This window comes from Hypanus sabinus, chromosome 11 (assembly GCF_030144855.1).
Source record: "Hypanus sabinus isolate sHypSab1 chromosome 11, sHypSab1.hap1, whole genome shotgun sequence".
Classification (NCBI taxonomy): Eukaryota; Metazoa; Chordata; class Chondrichthyes; order Myliobatiformes; family Dasyatidae; genus Hypanus; species Hypanus sabinus.
Genome location: NC_082716.1, coordinates 33,090,046 through 33,106,436, shown reverse-complemented (window position 1 = coordinate 33,106,436; position 16,391 = coordinate 33,090,046). Strand labels below are relative to the sequence as shown.

Sequence of the window (16,391 nt, the reverse complement as noted above, 5' to 3'; positions counted from 1 at the left end):
CTCCCTTATGCCCTCTCGTCACCATCTGAGATTCTACCAACAATGGTTGTATTGTCAGCAGATTTATAGATGGTATTTGAGCTATGCCTAGCCACACAGTCATGTGTGTATACAGAGAGTAGAGCAGTGAGCTAAGCACACACCCCTGAGGTGCGCCAGTGTTGATCGTCAGCAAGGAGGATGTGTTATCACCAATCTGCACAGATTGTGGTCTTCTGGTTAGGAAGTTGAGAATCCAATTGCAGAGGGAAGTACAGAGGCCCAGGTTTTATAACTTCTCATTAGGACTGTGGGACCAATGGTATTAAATGCTGAGCTATAGTCAATGAACAACCTCCTGACGTAGGTGTTGTGTTGTCCAGCTGGTCTAAAGCTGTGTGGAGGGCCATTGAGTTTGCATCTGCCGTTGACCTATTGTGGCAATATGCAAATTGCAATGGGTCCAGGTCCTTGCCAGGGCAGGAGTTCAGTCTAGTCATGACCAACCTCTCAAAGCATTTCATCACTGTCGATGTTGAGTGCTACCAGGCGATAGTCGTTAAGGCAGCCCACATTATTCTTCTTAGGCACTGTTATAATTGTTGCGTTTTTGAAGCAAATGGAAACTTCCGCCCGTAGCAGTGAGAGGTTGAAAAAGTCCTTGAATACTCTCACTAGTTGGTTGGCACAGGTTTTCAGAGCCTTACCAGGTACTCCATCGGGACTTTCCGCCATAGGAGGGTTCACTCTCTTTAAAGACAGCCTAACATCGGCCTCTGAGATGGAGGTCACGGGGTCATCAGGTGCAACAGGGATCTTCACAGCTGTAGTTGTGTTCTCCCTTTCAAAGCATGCACAGAAAGTGTCAAGTTCATCTGGTGGTGAAGCATCGCTGCCATTCATGCTACTGGGTTTCACTTTGTAGGAAGTAGTGTCTTGCAGACCCTGCCAGAGATGCCGTGCATCCGATGTCAGCTCCAACCTCATTCGAAATTGTCTCTTCGCCCTTGAAAGAGCCCTCCGCAAATCATACCTGGTTTTCTGGTACAGGCCTGTGTTTCCATACTTGAATGCCACAGATCTAGACTTCAGAAGATAACGTACCTCCTGGCTCATCCACAGCTTTTGATTTGAATGTACAGTAAGTCTTTGTGAGCACACACTCATCCACACAGGTTTTGATGAAGTCGGTAGCAACTGCAGCATACTCATCCAGGTTCGAAGATGAATCCCCGAATACAGTCCAGTCCACCGGTTCAAAGTAGACCTGTAGGCATTCCTGTGCTTCCCTTGTCCAAACCTTCTTGGTCCTCACTGCTGGTGCTGCAGTCTTCAGTCTCTGCCTATACTCAGGGAGTAGAAGTACAGCCAGGTGATCAGACTTCCCGAAGTGAGGGCGTGGAATAGTATGGTAGGCATTCTTGATGGTGGTGTAGCAATGGTCCAGTGTGTTGTTTCCTCTGGTATTGCAAGTGATCTATGATGATGATTGCTTAGTGATTTTTCAGACTGTCCTGGTTAAAATCTCCCAAAACAATGAAAGGTTTATCATATGAGCAGTGATTGAAGGCTCCGGGCCTGTATTTACTGCAATTGAAAAGAGTGAGGGAGGACCTCATTGAAATCAATTGAATGTTGAAAAGCATCAACAGAGTGGATGCGGAGAAGATGGTTCCTTTGGTGGACCATCTAGGATGGAGGAAACAGCCTCAAACTAGAGGGACATCCACTTGGAACAGAGATGAGGAGGAATTTCTTTAGCCAGAAGGTGATGGATCTGTGGAATGTGTTGCCACAGCCGGGTGTGGAGGCCAGGTCACTGGACACACTTAAGGCGGAGGTTCATAGGTTCCTGATTAGTCAGAACGTGAGAAGTTATGGGGAGAAGGCAGGAGAATGGGGTTGAAAGGGAAATGGATCAGCCATGATGAAATGGCAGAGCAGGCCTGATGGGCTGAATGGCCTAATTCTACAACCATGCCTATGGTCTTATGGTCACATTGCTGGAGATCGTTTGCCAATGATTGACGGAAGTGTGTGGCACCGAATTGTACCTGAGGTTAGGTATGCAATGGTAGTTTATAGTACTGGAGGATACATTCTTTGCTCTGAGTACGTGTGAGATTACTAAACTTCTTGCAACAGTGCATCTGGATTTTTATGGGTAGGCTCTGAGTTTTGACCTCCACAAATATCTGTCCCCATAAATTTCAGAGTCTGTGTTTGAAAGACATCCTGGCTCTCCTACTTTTCTTCACCTCCTTTCAGCCTCCATTCCACACCTGAGAACCTTGACTTGCTTCCTCCAATGTGGTGCAATTAGTCATTCTTTCCCGGGTACAGTTACTTCCTGCATGCATCCCACCAAAGCGTGCACCTAACTCTAACTGGTGGCAAGCATTCATGTTGTTTGCTACGGTGCTGATGTCCAGCAAACTGAATGCAAAAATCAGATTTTACATTTATGCACGCCAGTCTCTTTAAATGTCCAGAACTAATTGTCCTTAAAGTTGGTAATATGTATACCTGTCTGGACACCCCCCCCCCCCCACCCGCTGACTGCTGTTGTGGCTCCTCCCACAGACTCCTGTATAAAGGCGATTGGAGGTACTGCTCCTCCCTCAGTCTCCAGGATGTTGTGTGGTGGTCTCTTGCTGCTAATAAAAGCCTATTGTTCGCCTCCCGTCTCTGAGAGTTATTGATGGTGCATCAGACAGCATTGGACATACAGGTCGGGTTAAATCCTTTCCTAAAAAACAAAAGTAAATCAGATGAATATTGTATGATAACATTTCTTGCTATTTAAAAAAAAACCTGATTTATCAGATTCCCTTTGATGCCATGATTTGAACTTGTGTCACTGGGTCAATGGTTCAGATTTCTGGCTGGTAATTGAGTAACTTAACCAACAGGCAACCATAAAGGATGTCAGCGATCTGAACAGATGGCACAAAGTAGATGTGCTATCGTGACTAGGTTGAAATCTGTTCAATTTACTTATAAATAATTGTTCAAATAATTCAACAAACAAGAGTTAAAATAACTTATTTCATGTAAATATCATTTCCTGTTGAGAAAAGAAAAGGGATATTACTTGAAAAACATGCAAGTGCGTTTAGCTGAAAATCTTGAGGATCCGTATGCAAAGTATTCCTTTACAGTATTGAGCGATGAATTTGCCTTCGACTTGTGAAGGCTCGCGTTCGATCTTCAGCATGCGATTGATTGCTCACGTCTGCCAGGCTGCCCGGGGACGCCCTCCCTCCCTCCATAAAGTGACTAGTGTGTGAACGTAGCATCTCTGTTCCGTTTCCCCTTTGCCATACCTGTTTCAGAATGAGAAGATGCAGACTAATTGGGCCGTCGCAGTACAAAGTAAAGGTACCGTTACAAGTTACGAGCAATGTGTCAAAGACACTTTGATTAGAAAAACTCTAACATTGCCACAATGAAGCAAAAGCTGTTGTTTTATTCCGTGCCCTGTCGGATCATTTAAATAGCATGTATATTTTATTGCATTGCTGATTTATTACTGCATTAAAAATCTGGTTCAGACAGAAAATTACAAGTTATTAGTTGATAATCGAGAAAATCTGCAGGTGCTGTAAACCCAAGCTGTACACACAAAATGCCGGAGGAACTCAGCAGGCCAGGCAGCATCTATGGGAAAGTGTACAGTCGATGTTTCGGGCCGAGATCTTCCGGCAGGTCTGATAACTAAATTATTAGTTGGTCGGGCAGCACCTGTGGAAAGAGTAGCAAAGTTAATATTTAAAGTTGATGACCGGTCAGTCCACAGCTGTGTGATTATGGCACAAATAGGAGAAAATCCAAGCAACACTCACGAAATACAGTCGGCGTTTCGGGCCGAAACCCTTCGGCCTCTGAAACACAATTAGAGATGGAACAATGGATGCTGACATTATCTCATCTTCTTCATCAGCATCGTGTACAATACTCTGCCAGAGCCTCGGCGACCACTTTCATCCACTGTCATCTGTCGGCAGTCAAACCGCTTGCATCCCTGGCGGCGATGCTGGTCCGTCCACCTCTCGATGTTGCCGATCCAGGTTGTCCTCTGTCTGCCTCGGGAGCGGCTTCCTTTAAGCACAATGCGTTCTTGAGATATGTCCAAAATAGCGAAGTTTCCTTTGGAAAACGGTTTCCAGAAGTATTGGTTTCGTGCCGATCTTTTCTAGGATGAAATTGTTGGATCTCCTTTCAGTGTATGATACGCTTAGGATCCATCTGTATGTCCACATCTCAAATACTGTCAACTTCTTTACATCAGCTGCTTTCAGGGTCCATGTTTCATAGCCAGATAGGGTTACTGGCCAGAGAGGCTCTTGAGGAGGCCTATTTTGGTGTCAGTGCTCACAGATCTATCTTTCCAGATGTTCCAGAGTTTGCTAGTGCCTGTTGTGCCATTGTTAACCTTCGCCTTATTTCCTTGCTGCATTTGTTTGTCATTAGTTCTGCGCCAAGGTGTATAAAGACAAGGTATATATAAACATTATCTATATCCCATAAATTAATGTAAATTAGAAGGCCCCACTTTAATTTGTGGGAAATTTAAACTTTATAATGTATAACTTAAAGAATAACGAGCCGTTTGTAACACACACACAATCTGGAGGAGCTCAGTAGGTCAGGCAGCTTCAATGGAGAGGATTTGTTCCCCTCAGTAGATTCTGCCACATCTGCTGAGTTCTTCCAGCATTTTGTGTCTGTTGCTCTGCATTTCCAGCTGCAGAATCTCTTGTATTTAACAGCTGATCGTGTCTGAATCTCAACCAGCCTGCGCAATGCTGTTAGTCCTCCACACACTCCAGTAAGTCAGAATTGGAAATGGGAATCTTATCCTCAAACATTAGGCTTCCAAAGATGCTACCTGATTGGCAGAGTGTTTCCAACATTTTCTTGGGCAATCAGTATAATAGAGCACATTCATCTCAAGCTTAAAAGCAGGTGTCAAACAGAAAACAGGTAGCATCTTTGGAAAGAGGAAACAGGTAATGTTTCAGATGTGAGACCTTTCATCTGACTTGCAACACTGGTCCATTTGCTTTTTCCTAATCATAAGGAAAGTGTACCAATATGTTCACTTTCTTAGGAGGTTAAACAGGCTTGGCTTGCCACCGAGCCCTCTTAACAAACTTCTACAGATATACTGTTGAAAGTATCCTGACAGGTCCGGTACAGAAATTCTTACAGATATGTAAGACACTGCAGAGAGTAGTGGACTCTGCCAAATACAGGCATATCCCTCCCCACCATCAGTAGTAATTACAGGAGGCACTGTCTAAGGAAGGGAACATCCATCATCAAAGGCCAGCACCATCTGGATCATGACATCTTCTCACAGCTACCATTGGGCAGGAGGTACAGAAACCTGAAGTCCCACACCACAAGATTCAAGAACTTTTCTTCAACCATTCTGTTTTTGAACTCTTCAATTGGTCTTAGACCATCTGGACAATACAAACACATACGTTGGCATGGTGTTCATCGACTATAGCTCAGCATTTAACTGTATCATTCTCACAATCCTGATTGATAAGTTACAGAACCTGGGTCTCTGCACCTCCCTTTGCAACTAGATCCTCAACTTCCTAACTGGAAGACCACCATCTGTAGGATTGGTGATAATATCTCCTGCTCGCTCACAATCAGGGGTGTGTGCTTAGCCCACCGCTCTACTCTCTCTATATCCTTGACTGTATGGCTAGGTATAGCTCAAACACCATCTATAAATTTCCTGATAATACAACCATTGTTGGTAGAATCTCAGATGGAGATGAGAGGGCATATAGGAGCTAGTGGAGTAGTGCCACAGCAACAACCTGGCACTCAACATCAGTAAGAGCTGATTGTGGACTTCAGGAAGCGTAAGACGAAGGAACTCATACCAATCCTCATAGCGGAATCTGAAGTGGAGAGAGTGAACAGTTTCAAGTTCCTGGGTGTCAAGATCTCTGAAGACCTAAACTGGTCCCAACTTATCGATGTAGTTACCGTGGAGAGCATTCTGACAGGCTGCATCACTGTCTGGTATGGGGGGGTGGTTTGCTACTGCACAGGACCAAAAGAAGCTTCAGAGGGACATAAATTTAGTTGGCACCATCTTGGTTACTAGCCTACAAAGTACCCAGGACATCTTCACATCTTCAAAGAGTGGTGTCTCAGAAAGGCAGCATCCATTATTAACGAACTCCAGCACCCAGGGCATGCCCCTTTCTCACTGTTACCATCAGGTAGGAGGTATAGAAGCCTGAAGGCACACACTCAGCGATTCAGGAACAGCTTCTTCCCCTCTGCCATCCGATTCCTAAATGGACATTGAACCCATGAACACTACCTCCATTTTAATATATATTCTGTTTTTGCACTATTTCACTATTTTTAATCTATTCAATATACATATTCTATAATTATTCTGTATTATATATTGCATTGAACTGCTGCTGCTAAGTTAACAAGTCTCATGAGACATGATAATAAAACCTGATGCTGATTTTAATCAGCGAAACTAAACACTCCAGTTTAGCAACACTGTGTCCATTTTGATCACTTTGCACTAAAATAACAACACACACAAAATGCTGGTGGAACACAGCAGGCCAGGCAGCATCTATAGGCAGAAGCGCTGTCGACGTTTTGGGCCGAGACCCTTCGTCAGGACTGAAATACTTTGTTTTCACTTTGTTCTAATTGTCTTCTTTCTTCTAAAGCTTATGTATGCTATGTTTAATTTCTGTTTCCTTATGAATGTTGCTCATATGATGCAGTGTCTGTAATGCTGCTGTAAGTAAGTTTTTTTTTATTGCACCCATGCGTATGACAAGTCAGCCTTGACTTTCCACAGATGCTGACTAAATTGATAAGAGTTTGCAGCACTCAACAGGCTCTTCAGCCCAACTTGGCCATGCCAGCTATGTTGACGGCAGGATGTTTGCACTAGATCCCCAGTACTCTAAACCCCTCCTATCCATGTACTTATCTTAGACGGCTTTTAAATGTTGCTAATGTGTCCACTTGAATCACTATTTATCACCATTAGTACCTCACCAGCATCATTTTCTAGTGGATATCGACTTTCATCTCCCTTTTACTCTTGATAATACTGAAAAATCTTTTAGTATCCTGCTTTACATTATTGGCTCATTTGCTCTCGTGTTTAATCTTCTCCCTTCTAATAGCTTTTTTAGTTACCTGTTGTTGGATTTTAAAAGCTTCCCAGTCATCCAATTTTCCACTCACTTTTGCTACCTTATATGCCCTTTCCTTGGCTTTTATGCCATCCTTAACTTCCCTCATCAGCAAATTACTCATTAAGTAACTCACTCACATTCTCTGCATTCAGAAATGTTCCCTCCTTTATCCTTGAGTGGTCCCACCCTCTACCAGGTTATCCACTTGCTCTTGATGTATGTAGAGAATGCCTTGGGATTCTTGTCCGACTACTCCAGGACTTTTCATGGCCCTTCCTGGCTTTCCTAATTCCCTTTAGTTCTTTTCTGGCTTCTTTATACTCATCATGTGCTCCGTTTGATCATACCTTCCAAAGCTTTATATATTTTTTCTTTCACTTCTTGACTAGATTTATCACCTCTCTGGACATCCAAGGTTCTGTTATCTTTCCACCCCCGTCCTTCCTTCTAACAGGAACATACCTTTCCTGTACTCTGCAATTGATCTTTAAACACTCTCCACATCTCTGATGTGGACTTGCCAGAGAAAAAGTGTTCTCACTTAACACTTCTTAGTTCCTGTTGAATGTCCTCATAATTTTCCCTATTCCAATTTAAAACTCTCCAAAAGGACCATATCTATCCTTATCTATAGCTTTCCTGAATGTTAAGGAATTGTGCTCACTGTTCCCAAAATGCTCACTCACTGAAAGGTTAGTCATCTGGCTTGGCTCATTACCCAACACCAGGTCCAGTACCACCTCTTGTTAGACCATCAATATCTTGATTTAAGAAACCTTCCTGAATTAACAAATTCTGCCCATCTAATCCCTTTGCACTAAGAAGGACCCAGTTTATATTAGGGAAGTTGAAATCCCCCATGACAACAACCCTATTATTTTTAAACATTTCCGTAATCTGATTACATGTTAATGTCCCAGTGGCTATTAGAGGTCTTTAGTACAATCAGTGTGATTGAACCTTTCCTATTCCTGATTTATACCCTATTGTCTGACCCCTCCATTATGTCTCCCCGAGTGCAGCTGTGATATTGTCCCTGATTCCTCCCCCCCCCCCTTACCTTCTCCTTGATCTTCCCTAAAACTTTGAAAATCTGGTACATTAATCACATATTCCTGCCCGTCTCTCAACCAAGTTTCAGTAATAGCTACAACAATGTACTTCCTCCTACTGATCCATGCTCTAAGTTCATGACCCTTACCCATAATACTCCTAGCATTAAAACATGCATACATCAAACTATCCTGCCTAACATAGCTGTTTCAATATTTTCCCTGTCATCTACCTTCTGGAAAGATCCTTCTCTTACTGACCTGGGGCTCTGGTTCCCAGCCTCCTGCAAAACTGGTTTAAACTCCCCTGAGTTAGCATCAGCAAACTTCCTGGCCACGATATTGGTTTCCCTCCAGTTCAGGTGCAACCTGTCGTTTTACAGGTCACCCCTTTCCCAGAAAAGTTTCCAATGATCCAAGAACTTGAAACCCTGTCCCCTGCATTACCTCCTCAGCCACTCATTCATCCGTGCTAGCGCCCCATTCCTACCTGCACTAGCCCGTGGCACAGGGAATAATCCAGATTACTACCTTGGAGGTTTCTCACTTCATTCTCTTCCCTAACTCTATATATACACACTGTAGGACCTCTTCCCCCTTTCTGCCTATGTCATCAGTGCCCATATGCACCATAACCTCTGGCTGTTATCCTTCCCCCTTGAGAATATCCTGCAGCCACTCCAATACGTCATGAACCTTAGCACCCAGGAAGGAACACACTATCCTGGTGTCTCCTGCAGCCACAGAATCTCCTTTATGTTCCCCTAACTATCGAGTCCCCTATACCTACTGCACTGCCAGACTTTACCCCTACTTTTCGAGCCTCAGAGCTGGCCACAGCGCCACCAGCCTGGCACTGCAGCCGTGACCTGATGGATCATCCCTCCCCTGACAGTGTCCAAAGAGGAGTACTTGAGGGGAACAGCCACAGGGGAACCCTACACTGACTTCTTAATCCCCATCTACTGTCCAAAGACTGTACTCTGGGTGTGACCAACTCTTCAGAAGTCTCATCTATAATATCTTCAGCCTCCTGGGTGATCTTGAGAACTCCAACTCCTTGACCCGGTCAGTCATGCACTAAATTTGGCTGCACTTCCTGCAGATGTAGTTATCAGGGAAACTGTCAGCTATCCTGAACTCCCACAGCTGACAAGAGGAGCATTCCATCCTGACTATTCTATACAAAAAAATAGAAAAAAGTCTTACCTCTTCTTAACTCTGCCTCTGCCTGTTCACATCGAAGCTTATTAGGCCAAAGCCTCCCACTCTTGACACTGGCACACTCTAACAGTGGCTGCTCTGCTTGAGCCTACCTTCCTTTTCTTTGCAGCTGAGTTTGGGCCTCTGACAACAGCACGTACCATCCCTGTGCAGCCCTAAAAGGCCGGCCTTTCCCGAATTTGCTCCTTTTATTCTCTCTCTCCCGACTTCTGTAGGGCTCCGACACCGGCACGCACGATCCCTGTGCCTGACCGGATTTTCCCAAGTCTGCTCTCTAAACTTCAGTGGGCCTGTGACGCCAACAGATCTTTCAAATCTCTCACCTTGGGTGGGACTACAACCAGGAGTCATGGGTTAAGGGTTAAAGATGAAAAGTTTAAGGGGAAGATGAGGGGAATCTTCTTCACTCAGAGGGCCGTGAGAGTGTGGAATGAGTTTGGACAGGTACATTGATGGTAAGGACATACATGGAGGGCTATGGTCCTGGTGCAGGTCAATGGAAGGAGACATTAAAATGGTTTTGGCATGGACTAGATGGGCCACGGAGCCTGTTTCTGTGCTGTACTTTCTATAACACATTTGATCTCAAATCAATGTCATCTTATTTTTAAAACCCACTCCCTGTGCTTCCACTTTGTCTGTGCTCTCATGGTCTTATATACTCCTTTCAGGTGATCTCTCAGTCTCCTACATTCAAGGGAATAAAGTCCTCTCCTTATAATTCAGACAACATCCTGGTAAATCTTTTTTGTACTCCTGGTTTAATAACTTCTTTCCTGTAACTGGCTGACCAAAACTGGACACAATACTCTAAGTGTGGCCTCACCAACATCTTAAATAACAGCCACATAACTTTCTAATTCCTGTACTCAATACGCTGACTGATGAAGGCCTCTGTGCTAAGTGCCCTTTTTGCCACTCTGTCTACCTGTGACATTGCTTTCAATGAACTGCACCTGCATTCCTAGATCCCTCTGTTCCATAACACTCCCCAGGGCACGAGCAGTCATTGTACAAGTCGCACCCTGATCTGATCTACCAATACCTCACATTTATCTGGATTGAAACCATTTTGCAATCCTCATCCCACATGCCCAGCCGATAAAGATCAACCAGTGATTTTTCATTCTCCGCTATCTGCGCACCACCTATTTTAGAGTCATCTGCAAATTTTCCTTGTGCATTCACATACAAGTCGTTTACGTAAATGACAAACAAAAAAGGGTCCGCACCAACCCGTGTGGCACCCCACCGGAGAAAGGCTCCAGTCTGAGAAACATCCTTCGATTCAAAGTATCTTTATTATAAAAGAATGTATAAATGATACAACCTTGAGATTTATTTGTTCACAGTGGCCACAATGTAGGAAACCTGAAAGAGCCCCATTAAAGAAAAAAGTAAAAATAAAAGTCCAACACCCGATGTGTAAGAGAAAGAAAAATAAACAAAGACTATGTAAACCATCAATGGTTTTGCATATTACAGAACCGGAGCCAATTACTACCTCTGATTCAATGCAATCTAGTCTTTTAGAAAAACTGCCATTAGGGGTCTTACTGAAGTCGAGTCCATATAGAAAAGAGCTACTCTACCTTTATCTATTCTCTTAATTACCTAAAAGAACTCAAAGAGACTTATTAGACATGACACCTAGCACACAAATCTGTGTTGACTGTCAGAGGCATCGGTGGAAGCTGAAGGCAATGCTGTTGATCTGGCTGCTGCTGCCTCTCCCAGGTAGGTCATCCCCTTCATCAGTATCTTACCTCAGGAGTGGGTAAGTTGTTGGAGATGTTCCTGTGAGGCAGGATTTATGAGCATTTGGAGAGACATAATCTGATCAAGGATAGTCAGCATGGCTTTGTCAAGGGCAGGTCGTGCCTTATGAGTCTGATCAAATTATTTCAGGATGTGACTAAACACATTGATGAAGATAGAGCAGTGTATGTAGTGTTTATGGATTTCAGCCATGCATTTCTTAAGGTAATGGATTTCATTAGCTTCCCCATGCGAGGCTCGCTCATTCAGAAAGTACTGAGGCATGGGATCCAAGGGGACCTTGCTTTGTGGATCCAGAACTGGCTTGCCCACAGAAGGCAAAGAGTGGTTGTAGATGGTTCATATTCTGCATGGAAGTCGGTGACCAGTGGTGATCCGCAGGGTTTTTTTCTGGGACCCCGCCTCTTTGTGATTTTTATAAATAACAAAGCGTGTTAGAAGGATGGGTTAGTATGTTTGCCGATGACACTAAAGTTGGGGTTGTTGTGGTTAGGCTGGAGAGCTGTCAGAAGTCACAGTGGGACATCGATAGGTTGCAGAACTGGGCTGAGAAGTGGCAGATGGAGTTCAACCCAAATAAGTGTGAAGAGATTCATTTCAGTAGGTCAAATTTGAAGATAGAATCTAATATTAATGGTAAGTCTCTTTAGCAGTGTGGAGGATCAGAAGGATCTTGGGGTCTGAGTCCATCGGACACTCAAAGCTTCTGCACAGGTTGACTGTGTGGTTAAGAAGGCGTACGGTGTATTGGCCTTCATCAACCATGGGACTGAGTTCAAGAGCCAAGAGGTAATGTTACAGTTATATAAGGCCTTGGTTACACCACACTTGGAATACTGTGTTCAGCTCTGGTCATCTCACTACAGAAAGGTCGTGGATATTATAGAGAGAATGCAGAGGAGACTTACAAGGATGTTGCCTGGATTGGAGAGCATGCCTTATGAGAATAGGTTGAGTGAACTGGCCTTTTCTCCTTGGAGCGACAGAGTATGAGAGGTGACCTGATAGAGGCGTATAAGATGATGAGAGGCATTGATCCTGTGGATAGCCAGAGGCTTTTTTCCAGGGCTGAAATGACTTGGAAGTAGGTACTGGGGAATATCAAAGGTAAGTTTTTTACAGAGTGGTGGGTGCATGGAATGATGGTGGTAGAGGCAGATACAATAGGGTTTTTTAAGAGACTCTTAGGTAGGTGCATGGAGCTTAGTAAAATAGAGGGTTATGCAGTAGGGAAATTCTGGGCAATTTCTAGAGTAGCTTACATGGCCAGCACAACATTGGGGGCTGAAAGACCTGCAATAAGCTGTAGATTTCTGTGTTCTATGTCCTAAATCAGACCCTGTCTTTAAATATTGCTAGTTTCTATCCCTCAGAAACTCCTTCCTTCTTAAACAACAGTATTCAGTATTAAGCAACAGTATTATTGTACAGTATTCTTAAGCAACTTGACTACCACCAGTGTCAGGTGGCACAGTAGTGTAGTGGTTAGCACAACACTTGTCAGTACCAACGACCAGGAGTTCAATTCCTGCTGCTTCCTGTAGGGAGTTTGTATGTTCTCCCCATGTCCGTAGCATGGGTTTCCTCTGTTTCCTCCCACAGTACAAAGAGGTACCGGTTAGCAGATTAATTTGTCATTGTAAATTGTCCTGTGATTCGGCTACGGTTAAATTGGAGGGTGCTGGGCGGCACAGTTTGAAGAGCAGGAAGACCCCATTCTGCCCTGTACCTCAATAAATTTAAAAAAAATAGATGTCAGCCTCACTGGCTTGTAGTTTTCTGATTTGTTTTTTTTTTCTAGCTTTTAAAACAATGGTACCGCATTAGAGCTGACCTAAGAATGTGGCCAGAGATGAAGCAAAAACAACTCTGCTGAGGCCTCCACAATTTCTTCCGTAGCTTTCCACAAAGTCTAAGAATGCATCAGGCTAGGCCCTGGATACTTATCCACCTTAAAGCACCTTATCCACCTTGAGGCCCCCTCTAGCTCCATCCTTCTAATTTGTACATGGATATTACATATTGGATTTCCAATATCAGCAAGGTTTCTTTTCTCATTTTCAGAAGTAGGTGCCCAACTTGACATCTTAATGGGATTTACAAATTATAGATTGTTGGAAGACATTATTAAAGGATTCTTATGTTGCTATGTGATGAACAAGCTTGGGAAGACTGAAAACTAAATTTTGTGGAGATCAGTGTTGGAAACTTCATCAAACATTGGGAGAGTATCATGCTACTGGTTACTTATAGAATTTCTTCAAGATGAGGACCAAATCCCATAATTATTTATTTTCATTTTGTAAATATTAACAGAGATCTGAGAGCTGTGTGACAGGCGGTTACAGAAGTAATGGAAGCATGATGCCATGGAGGGATTTAAACATAAAAATGGCAATGGTAATTCTTGCGGTCCAGCTGGTCCAATGCAGTTCAGAGAGTCTGAGAATGGTTTTAATCCTGTAAAAGCATACACTTTATTCCAAGAATCTGTATGTGATTTTATTTCAGAAGTACATAATAGGTTGTAACGAGCTTTTCTTAAGTTCTTGTGTATCACCCAGGACATAGACCATAAGACATGGGAGCAGAATTAGGCCATTCAGCCCATCGAGTCTGCTCTGCCATTCCATCATAGCTGATCTCGGATCCCACTCAACCCCATGCACTTGCCTTTTCGCCATATCCTTCGGTGCTCTGACCAATCAGGAAATGATCAACTTCTGCTTTAAATATACTCACAGACTTGGTCTCCACCTCAGTCTGTGGCAGGGCATTCCACAGATTCACTACCCTCTGGCTAAAAAAATTCCTCCTTACCAGATGGCTATGCACTAGGGAAATTCTAGGCAGTTTCTAGAATAGGTTACATGGTCAGCACAAGATTGTGGGCTGAAGGGCCTGTAATGTGTTGTAAATATCTATGTTCTATGTTACCTCTGTTCTAAAAGGTCGCCCTGTGGCGACTCACTTCCTAGCGCACTCGAACCGGCTCACAAATAGCCAGCACGCTGGCACAAAGGCCAGTCCCAAAAGGACACCAGGTCTGCTTCACCAACAAAGGGAAAAGCCTGCGGGACATTGTGAGTACGTGCCCCGACAGCATCTGCACCCGGGGAGGGCGGGATCAGGGAGGCTTTAAAGCAAGGCTGTGAAGTTCGAATAAAATCTTCTTTAACTGCAGTTTACCGACTCCGTGTCGTTATTTTAGCGCTGCGTGTAGCACACCGCTACAGCCCCTCAATTTTGAGGCTGTGCCCTCTAGTTCTGGATATCACTACCCACCATAGGAAACAACCTCTTCACATCCACCCTATCCAGTCCTTTCAACATTCGGTAGGTTTCAATGAGATCCCCTGCAGGCTTCTGAATTCCAGTGAGTACAGGCCTAAAACTGCCAAACGCTCCTCATAGGTTAACCCCATCATTTCCAGAATCATCCTCATGAACCTCCTCTGGAATCTCTCCAATGACAATGCATCCCTTCTGAGATATGGGGCTCAAAACTGTTGACAGTATTCCAAGTGTGGTCTGACTAGTGTCTCATAAATGCTCAGCGTTATCTCCTTCCTTTTATATTCCCCTTCAAATAACTGCCAACATTGCATTTGCCTTTTTTACCACAGACTCAGCCTGTAAATTAACCCTCTGGGAGTCTTGCACAAGGACTCCTAAGTCCCTCTGCACCTCTGAAGTTTGAACCTTCTCCCCATTTAAATAATAGTCCGCAATACAGATTTGTTCCTTTTATCAAAATGAATTATCATAAATTTCCCAACACTGTATTTCATCTTCCACTTTTATTGCCCATTCTTCCAATTTGTCTAAGTCCTGCTGCTTTCTCATCACTTCCTCAGCACTGCCTACCCCTCCACCTATCTTCGTATCATACAGAAACTTTGCCACGAAGCCATCAATTCTATTGCCCAAATCATTGGACAAACAAGGTGAAAAGTAGCAGACATGCCCCTTCTCATTGCTAATATCCTAGAGGAGATACAGGAGCCTGAAGGCACACACTCAACAATACAGGAATAGCGTTTTCTCTTCAGCCATCAGAATCTTGAATGGATGTTGAACCCATGAAAATTACCTCACTACTTTTTTTGTTTTTACACCACTTATTTAATTTAGCTTTTTAGAATATATATACTGCTTACTGTTATTTACAGATTGTTATTATTATGCATTGCACTGTACTGCTGATGGAAAATTTCATAACACCTGCCACTGATTAAACTTGTTTATGATACTGAACTGGACACTGGAGCAGTTTAAGGAGGTGGGGATAGAGGGCGGTAACAAAACGGAGAATTGACGAGTGTATGATGAGCTGAGGCGAATAAAGTCGCTTTTGTTCACTTCTGTCAATATATGCATTGAAACCGAATTGCAAAAGTTACGGCTGGAATCGCAGCAGTTAAAGGAAGAACCGGTGAGTTGATTTGGGCCTTTACAAGTTCTGGACTGGCTCAGCCTGCTGGAAAAAGTTGCAGTGATGCGCTGATGATGGGATGAAGCGGCTGTCTTTAGACTTGGCTGGTGATAAAGTGTCTGCAGATTGCGTGACATCTCATCAAAGAACGTGAAGTGACAGAGTGTATTTGGAAAGCAGCTGGTCAGAGAATCATTTCTTCACCGTTGTTAGTTTTCCAGATTAGTGAAGGAAGTAAGTACATTATGGAGTTTAATGCAGCAGCTGTTTTGAATTCGTGTGGCTTAACGAAGAGACGCCACAGCCCGGGGTGAATGTGTTCATGAGGGATCTGAAACTCGACTAATCTCGAGAGATATGGGTCATTAACGTAGATGGCGTGTGTTTTCGGGGTTCTATTACAATTCTGGGGAGCAGGTCCTTTTCTGGTGATTGATGGGTTACTTGTCTTAAAGTGTTTCTGGTCATCTTTTCCGGCTCATGTGGGCGCTTATCTGGGTTGTTATCTTGGCGGGTGCAGTTCCGCCTTTGCTTTCTCTGCAGTCACCGAGGATTACAATTGCTACTTCCTATGTTGCTGTTGGGCAATAGCTGTCGGACATCGAGCGAATGGGATGGCTGTCAGCGTTGCCAAAAACACTTTACATTAAATTGCGTGTAGCTGTATCTGCCACCAAGCCTTTGCAATACCACTGTAAATAGTCCTGTGCC

At 43.8% G+C, this 16,391-nt stretch overlaps 1 protein-coding gene across 8 annotated transcripts in view; it reads left to right on the top strand.

Moving 5' to 3' along the window:
• Positions 1-3,265: 3,265 nt before the first annotated feature.
• The window catches only part of zgc:114041 (uncharacterized protein LOC574425 homolog), a 47,162-nt gene continuing 34,036 nt past the window's right edge, over positions 3,266-16,391 (top strand). For 3 of the 8 annotated variants that reach the window (XM_059984079.1, XM_059984082.1, XM_059984087.1), the window contains exon 1: positions 3,266-3,360. The gene's annotated coding sequence lies outside the window, so the exon portion shown is untranslated. Of the gene's footprint in view, positions 3,361-13,653; positions 14,329-15,580; positions 15,681-15,766; positions 15,915-16,391 lie in introns of those variants that run through there. The other 5 variants (XM_059984084.1, XM_059984083.1, XM_059984080.1 and 2 more) reach the window with 5 other exon arrangements.